We start from the raw sequence: 8,866 nt of genomic DNA on the forward strand, positions 1-8,866 counted from the left end.
TGATAGCACACCGTCGACTAGTGGAAGTGAAGCCACAGGATAGAGAGGGAAAACTAGATTTCCCTGCAAACTGTGTGAAGGCGACCATGCCATCCACTGTTGTCCCTTCTTAGACGAGGCAAAAAGAGTTTTGGAAGATCGCCCGATTTTACGAGCGCAACTTCCTCCTGGATATCAAAAACTCCTGCCAAGTCCTTCACTATTTGAGAACCCGGCTGGCCCGCTCAGGTGGTCAGACGAAGCACCTATCATTGAAGATGAACCGTCTGAATCCATACCTGACAAAAGTCAAAAGGTTGAGGCAGCAGTTGACCCGGTTTTGCCTTCAGAGGCTCTATCTTCGAATAATACCATCACAGAGGAGAATAAAGACGACACCGTCCAAATTCTCTTCATCAACACAGACTCCGACGAACAAGGGGGCGATTTTCCCATTCCTTTATCGCAGGAAGGAACTTCGTCAGAGTCATATCTGGCCATCTATTCGGTCCCACCACCAAGCAACCTAGTTGTCTCGTTCGACTGGAACCAACTAGGCAGACCCCGGTTACCAGCCAGTATACCATTCAGAATTATCGTTCAAATATACAAAATGGTAATGGCTGGCACTATCATTGATGAGGGGGCATATGTGAGTATCCTTTCCTCTATTGCTTGGAAAGCGCTTGGTTCGCGAGCGCTTTTGCCTGAAATGAGAAATCTATCAGGCTTTGATAAAGGAACCAGTCGACCTTTAGGGATCCTCCCCAATGTGCCCATAACATTGAAAGGGAAGACCGTTCAAATGAACGTGATGGTCGTTCAAGGATCCTTGGATTATAACCTACTCCTTGGACGAGACTATATATATTGCATGGGAGCCCTCGTCTCCTCACTCTTTAGAGTAATGTGTTTTCCGCATGAAGGAATAATGGTCAAGCTCGTGGACCAACTTTCGTTTCCTAGATCACACATCGCAAATAGTCATGTACCATACCTAAATGGTCTATTCACGCAAGAAGTGTCTCAACCCACGGTCCGTCCTCCTGATGAGCGCCAGTAATCTGGGAGGATATGACTGGAACCCAGGGGGCATGCATCCTGGTCTGCTTCGGCAGGGAAACTTTGGGTATAGAGTAGGTTTCCGCGGGAGAATATGACTAGTCTGTACCCCGTCCGTCTAGGAAGAGGGGTTATTCTAGAATAAGATTCTTTTGTCAAAGTTATGTGAGTTGGCAGGCTACGTCGCTCACCTTTGTCTATTTCAGTAGACATTGTCGAGGAAGTGTTTTGTTTGAAAGATTAACGAGACAATCTTTGGGTAACCTGAAAGAGGTAAGCCTCTCTCGTTAAAACAAATGTTTTGGCAGAAGTGAAGTAGAGGTAACCTTGAAATCGTACTTTATGCCTGGGGGCATGCAAACCTTTTGGAGTGCAACCAAGGGGCGGCTATTTATTTTTTTAAATTTTTAGGTCCTCCCTTTAAACCTGTAGGTCTATCCCTTTAAACTCGTAGCATTAGTCGTTCCTGAACTTGCATAACGAAAGGATCCGGAGCAAAGCTTACGTAATATCTAAGCTCCCTAAAAAATAGCATCTTCAATGAGACACTCTTATCATATGACTGGTATAATCGAGCAGTTTTAGCACACAGTTCATGCTCGTTAAAAAATAAACGCAAGATCCAAGCAATTTTAACGCGGACTTCATGCTCGTTAAAAAATAAACATAAGCAATGAGCAAGTGTTTCCACCAATGTTTAAGCTCATTTTAAAATAAAAAATGAACCACCACCCGGTAAATAACCACTGTGAATGTAACCTTATCAGCCATTAAAACCTTGGTCGTGTTTGCACCGTCACCTCCACTTTTCATTTGGCCGATCGTTCACCTCCATATGATTTTTTACCCATTTTGAGGAACAGCTGCGAAGAGTGATTTCACCTAGCCATCCTTGTGACACTGCCGTGATTGGAAAATTCCAACCTGTACCTGGAATCAGCTGCTAACCCTGTTTATCACTCGTTCCTCAAAAGACGAGTCTTCTTTAAGCTCTTTTCAACTGACTCGTAAAATATGAAAAGATTGTCGAGTTTTGGCCTTCCAGCTCGTTAAAGCGATAGGAAGTGCTATCCCTCCTCTAGATTTTAATCTTTTTGGACCCGAGGGATTATTGCACAAAAATATCGAGCGCTTCTGTTGTTCAGCTCGTTAAAACTATCGAAAACTCATCCCTTCTGTATTGTTTTATACTTTTTCGGACTTAAGGGATTAGATGACGAAAAAGGACTTTTGGAGTTAACTTTATGTGCCTTTTCAGACTCTCTAAAAATGAAAAGGACCGAGTTATCCTTGTCGTTAGACTCGTTAAAATCATTAAATAGCGACAAACTTGTCTTTAGACGAGAACGAGTTTCACTATCGCTAGGCTCGTTAAAACATAGCGATGGGCTTGCCCGAAGGGCAGGTTATAGAACAAGCATATGTTATCCTCCTCAAGCTTGAAAAAAATAAAGAGGTACTGGTCAGTAATGACTGGGGAAAGATTGGGAGAAACTCAAGAAAACTTTGATGGTAGCAAGTCGCTCTTGAACATGACACTTTTCCTCCGTACCACAATCGAGTTGGGTTGTTTCATTCACCGGTCACATCACCATGGTCTCGCCATACCATCCATATTTGGGGTAATGCTACCGATCCATCACATCAGTGTCGCCATATGTTCAAGAGAAGTCGTTCAGAAAAGTCAACCGTGTCCCATCCACTGCCATACATTATCCTTCATCCTTTCATGACCGCCACCCTGAATCATATGTCACAGATCGTTTTCACCTCCATCAAAATCATTAGCTCCGTTTCGTGTCACTGATGTGGGATTCATTAAGGCCCTCCTTTGACGAATCGCTTCTTGTCAACATCAGCTCATTATCCAAGAAGTTTATCTAGGAACAACCCCTTCAGTACTTTGAAGCTTGCATGCCTCAATGGAAAGTTTCTCACTTCCGGCGACAGGTATACATCAATGACCTTCGACCGAAAGATTTTGCGTGGTGTTCGACGCCAAGTCCTTTATTCACACCACGTAAATTGTACTGCAGTACCTTGAGGGTCATTATCATTATCGGTGATTCCTCTCGCGCTTGTTAATGGTTTACCTCATTGACCGGTAATCAAGCGATGTCTTTCCATGTTCGACTTCAGAACATTTCTCACATGGATCGACTTGTACTTAGAGTGAAGATCGAACGAGTTTGAAGACCCCGGATCTAGTTTCATCCATCCGGGCTGTGATATATATTTAGGAAAGATAAAGACATTTGACATGTACATCATTGCAGTAGATGATCATCCTACCCAAAGGATGATAATTTCATCAAAATTATCAGTCTACCATCAGACGATTTTCTGTTCTATGTACAAAAAAATGAATTTATAAAGCTGAGCATGGGAATGCCCGTCTCAGCTAGATCATGAAAGCAGTATGAAAAATAATGTATTGTATTGTATCTTATTACAGGTCTCCTCCCAGCATTGGATGAACTTCGGATCCTCCTAGATAAAGCATTTCACCCGATAAACGGCCTCATACTTTAGGGGGCAACTGTTATAGACATTTTTGTGCCTTACAACATTGAGCATGAAATGTCCATAATCTAAGGGATCCAAAGTCCCTAAACATGTTGTTCCTACCCCTAGAGGAACAAGGAAAACTAACCACAGCAATTCACAGAAGTTCTCCACCAAAAACTGCTCAAAAACAAGTCAATTCAGGATCAATTCAGTGGCTCCACTAGCTGCCTGCGCTGAATGTCAAAGTCAACACTGGCTACCTACACTGAATGTCAAATCCAACACTGGCTACCTGCGCTAAGCGAGAGTGGACATGTGGCAAGTTCATTCCACAAGGTGTCAAAACCCAGGAAGCTTCCAAAATGACACTTGCCTCAGGGAATTCGACTATGATGAGTAAGAGGTTCCAAAATCTCCAAGTGGAAGCAAGAACCTCCAAGTGGAATCAAGAACTAACAGAGGGAGAGGACACTAGTCAGATCTCAAGCTGACTCATCCTCTCTCCAAACATCTATATATGGATCTCTCCTCCATGAGATCTAGAGGCTAGAATTTTGTTATTACAAAGAATTGCTGTTGGTTTGAGATTGGAATCATTGGGTGCTTAATGCTTTGAAGGGAGGTGAAGATAGGAATTCCATTTTGCTGGGAAGGAGATGTTGGATTGGAGCCCTCTGGGTTGTATCTCTTCCTGAACCTTGTTATTCATCAATAAAGCTATCTTGGTTTCTCCTATATACTGATGTATCTTTGATGTATGATTGCATTAGTATGTTTAGTTTACTTCTAATCCTGAACTAGTTATGATTATGAATCTATGTCTTTGTGTAGTGTTCTTCTCTTGTGATCTTGCAGAGACCTGTTGAAGCTGGGCGAGCGAGAAGACAAGTAGTTGTGAACTCCCAAAGAGAATAGGAACTGGATCGAGGGACAAACGGAAGACACCGGTTAGTCCATCCATCTCTCTTCATTCTTAATTCATAAAGGAAGAATGCTAGAATAGCTGTCTCTGTTTTTTGCTAAGCCACTGTCACACCTTAGGTGGATAGGATCGTCCTGCATAGGCATTTTTCCCCACAACAGATAGTAAATCTAAAAAGTGCATCTTTATTGGATATAAGGATGGTTTAAAGGGTTATAAGCTTTGGAACCAAGTAACAAGGAAGGTTGTGTACAGTCGAGATGTGGTGTTCACATAGGTGAAAGATGTTATTAAACATGAATTCGAACCAAAGGAATCTGAGAAGATCGAGTTTGAGCTAAAGGAGGAAGAATCAGAATCTACAGTAGAGGAGGAACCATAATATGAAGAGCCACAAACTCTGGGTGTGAGAAGATCAGTTCGAGAAAGAAGGCAGCCAGAAACGTATAGTCCATCTACTTTCTGTTCAACGTTTTCTTTATCTATTACTGATGATTATCCCAAAACTGTGAAGGAAGCAGTAGATTCAGAGGATGGAAAACTCTAGAAAGAGGCCATGGTTGATGAAATGGCATCTTTGCACAAAAATGAGGCTTGGGATCTGGTGGAGTTGCCGGCTGGAAGGAAACCCATTGGCAAAAAATGGGTGTTCAAGAAGAAAACAAATGCAGAAGGAAAGGTGGAGAAATACAAAGCTCGGTTGGTAGCAAAAGGTTATTCTCAGGTGCTGGAAATTGATTTTGGTGATAATTTTTCTCCTATTGCCAAGGTAACTTCTATTAGATTACTTTTGTCTGTTGCTGCTACTTTTCATTTTGAGGTAGAATAGATGGATGTGAAGACATCATTTCTTCACGGGGATCTGGAAGAGGAAATCTACATGAAGCAACCTAAAGGATTTGTAATGAAGGGTAAGAAAGAACTGGTATGAAAGTTAAAAAAGTCTTTGTATGGGTTAAAACAATCACCAAGGATGTGGTATCAGAAATTTGATACATTTATACAGGGACTTGGCTTCACCAGAAGCAAAGCAGATCACTGTGTGTATTTTAAATTAATTGGTGACCGTGTTATTTATTTGATCTTGTATGTGGATGATATGTTGCTGGTTGGAAATGACAAAGAAATTATCCAAGATTTGAAGACCCAATTGTCCTCCAAATTCGACATGAAATATCTTGGTGTTTCAAACTATATTTTGGTCATGGAAATTAAAAAATATCGAGCAAAGAGGAAGCTATGGTTAAACCAGAGGAAGTATGTTGAGACAATATTGCAGAGGTTTAATATGCAGGATAGTAAACTAGTGAAGGTTCCTATTCGTGTGGGTGTAAAGTTATCTGCTCAATAGTGTCCCAAGATCCAAGAAGAGGAAGAGGATATGTCTCGTGTTCCATATGCAAGTATAGTTGGTAGCCTGATGTATACGATGGTCTATTCTAGACCATACATTGCACATGCAGTGGGAGTATTGAGCAGGTTTATGTCAAAACTAGGGAAGGAGCATTGGATAGCAGTGAAGCGGGTTTTCAGGTATTTACGTGGCACTAGTGATTATGGTTTATGCTACCAAGGAAGACCAAAATTGGATAGAGTTTTGGATATCCATGGCTTTTTTGATGCAGACTAGACTAGAGATCTGAATCAGAGAAGATCTACAAGTGGGTATGTGTTTAACCTATTTGGAGGTGAAGTCAATTGGATGAGTAAGAAACAATCTATAGTGCCACTATCAACTACAGAGGCAGAATACATGGCATACACTCATGCAAGTAAGGAAGCAGTTTGGTTGCAGATGTTATGTTCAAGTATTGGTTTAGTACACAAAGCTATAAGGATAGACTATGATAGCAAATGTGCAATTTTCTTGGCAAAGAACCCTGCTTACCATTCAAAGACAAAGCACATTGATGTTTAGTATCACTTTGTGAGGGATATGATAGAAGAAAAAAAGGTGTTGTTGGTAAATGTGGACACTTTGAAGAATACTGTAGATGCATTGACACAATCTATGAGCTCTGAGAAGTTCTCTTGGTGTAGAGAAACAATGAGCATTGCAAGGCTAGATAAATGACTAACCTCTCTTGTGGCCCCTTGTGGAAAGAAAACAACAAGTGGGAGAATGTTGGGTTGTGTTATATTCTTTCCACGAATAGCCCACGTTGTTAACCGAGGAGTTAGGAGGGGGTCGAAGCCCCCACCCTTCATTGCACCGATTTCATAGCGGGGGCAGTCACAGGGGGTTTGAGGGCTGTAGGTAACCTATGTTAGGTTGGGCAGACCTACCTATGGTTTTTTGCATGATTTTCGCATATGGTTTTGGACGCGATGGTTTTCGGTCCATGGTTTTCGACACAATGGTTTTTGGTCCATGGTATTGGATGGTTCGGCATGTATAAATATGTATTCTAACATTGAAAGGAACATAATGAAAAAGCAAGCTGGTAGTCTCGGTTTTGGGATCCACTGGAAATTTTTTCTGTATATGTGTTTTAGGTGTTATGCTCTCGTAATGTTTATTTTTTGTTAGAATTCATATGCAAGTAATTTCTGTACGGGGTTACAACCTATAGTTAGCTTCAACGCTTCTCTTAAACTGAGCACAAAATAGAGACAGAGGAATGATAGGGATTGATGTAGAGGTCCATGATTCAGAGGACATTTAATTGTGTAAGGGCATGTGTGCAAGTCAACAGAGAAATGATCAATCATATCATGGCATTGATATATTTATAAAATACATTATTGATGAATTATAGAATAGAATACGTGAATGCATAGATCTTGTTAGCGTTGATAGCATTCAATTAGTGTGGTATCTATTATAATTGCAAGATAGGGGAATCTGTTACACTAAACTGTGGGAATCCGTTACTGTGATATCCATTGTAATTGGTGGCATTATATATCATAGGTAAATGGAGATATGAACCTAAATCCTGACCATCGGTTTTAGCGACTCTAGGTGAATTTTCAATACTTTTCTGCAAAAATTGCTATAGAAAAAGAATCAGCCATGTCTATCATTGACAATGGAAAAAACCCGAGTGTTGGTGCAGTGAGCGTGGAGGAAAAGAAGAAGCTCATGGACATGGGTGCACACATTAATCTCAAGGTCAAAGGCTAGGATGGAAATGAAGTATTCTACAAAATAAAACATAGCACTCAACTGAGGAATTTATTGAATGTTTACTGTGATAGGAAATTCGTTGATTTTAACTACATAGCTTTTTTGTTTGATGGGAGGAATTTACGAGGGGAGAAAAATCCTGAAGAAATTGAAATAGAATATGGGGATGATAATGATGCCATGCTTCATCAAATAGGAGGTAGATGTTAAAGTGCGCTATCAATTGGATGACAAACCCTTGTCATCTGAAAGACTATTTGAATTTGGAAATATGTCAGAACTTTTTTGAACTTAGTTTCGACATGTAATATTAATTTTCATAGGCTTAAATAATGTTCTTGAAGATAAGATATGTTGGGCAAATTTATTGACTAAATTAACACAAGCATTTAATTATCAATCTGGGTTTTTAAAACTTGGAGGCAAATCCACAATATATGGACATCAGATATAATCATGTTTAGAAGATAAAATTTGAAGATTTAAAGAAGTACATATTACAAATATAAACCTATTTTAACCATTTCTAATTCATTTATGTAATACATGAGGGAAGAGGCTCCTAACTTAGGAGAACCAGGTTGTCCTTCCCTACAATACTAATTTGATGAAGATAAATCTAAGAGCACTAATTAACAATGGTTTATGATGCAGAAAATGTAAAAGAAGAGGCTCCTAACTAAGGAGGTCTAGATTGTCCTTCTTCACAATCCTACTATATCACAATCACCATTGCTTCAAATCAGAAATGCAGAAATAACTTCAAATAAGAAATGGAGAATGAAATTCAGTTTTAGTTCAAGATCAAATAGAAGGGGAATTTAACTTAAATTCTTGTGTGTGCCTTCATATGTAGATTAGAATTAAACGAATATTCATTCAACAATCATCACACATCTAAATACATTTGAAACAAGAACTAATCTATGAAAACTATAAAAATTAAACCAAGAAGTGTACTTAGCTAGGTGTGGGGGGCCTCCACCCTTGCCTTGCACACTTGAAGAAATCTCAACTACAGAAAATTCAGTAAATCAACCAAGCATGAACAACAAATTGAAATGAAATAGGTTCTTCAAAGTAGCTTCAAACTCCAAAGTGTCTGAGCATAAAATTATACAAAAGTTACATATAATTACATTAATAAGCCATCGATGTCTTGGCTTTAAATAGAGGTTTTGTGAAACAAAATGATGTATATTATCTCTAACACTCATATCTACTCATATCCACTTATTTAAGTCGAACTCATCCAATTCATTCCA

This window comes from Pinus tabuliformis, chromosome 2_1 (genome assembly GCF_031772625.1).
Source record: "Pinus tabuliformis cultivar Carrire ecotype Pingquan chromosome 2_1, CPIR1, whole genome shotgun sequence".
NCBI classification, from domain to species: Eukaryota; Viridiplantae; Streptophyta; class Pinopsida; order Pinales; family Pinaceae; genus Pinus; species Pinus tabuliformis.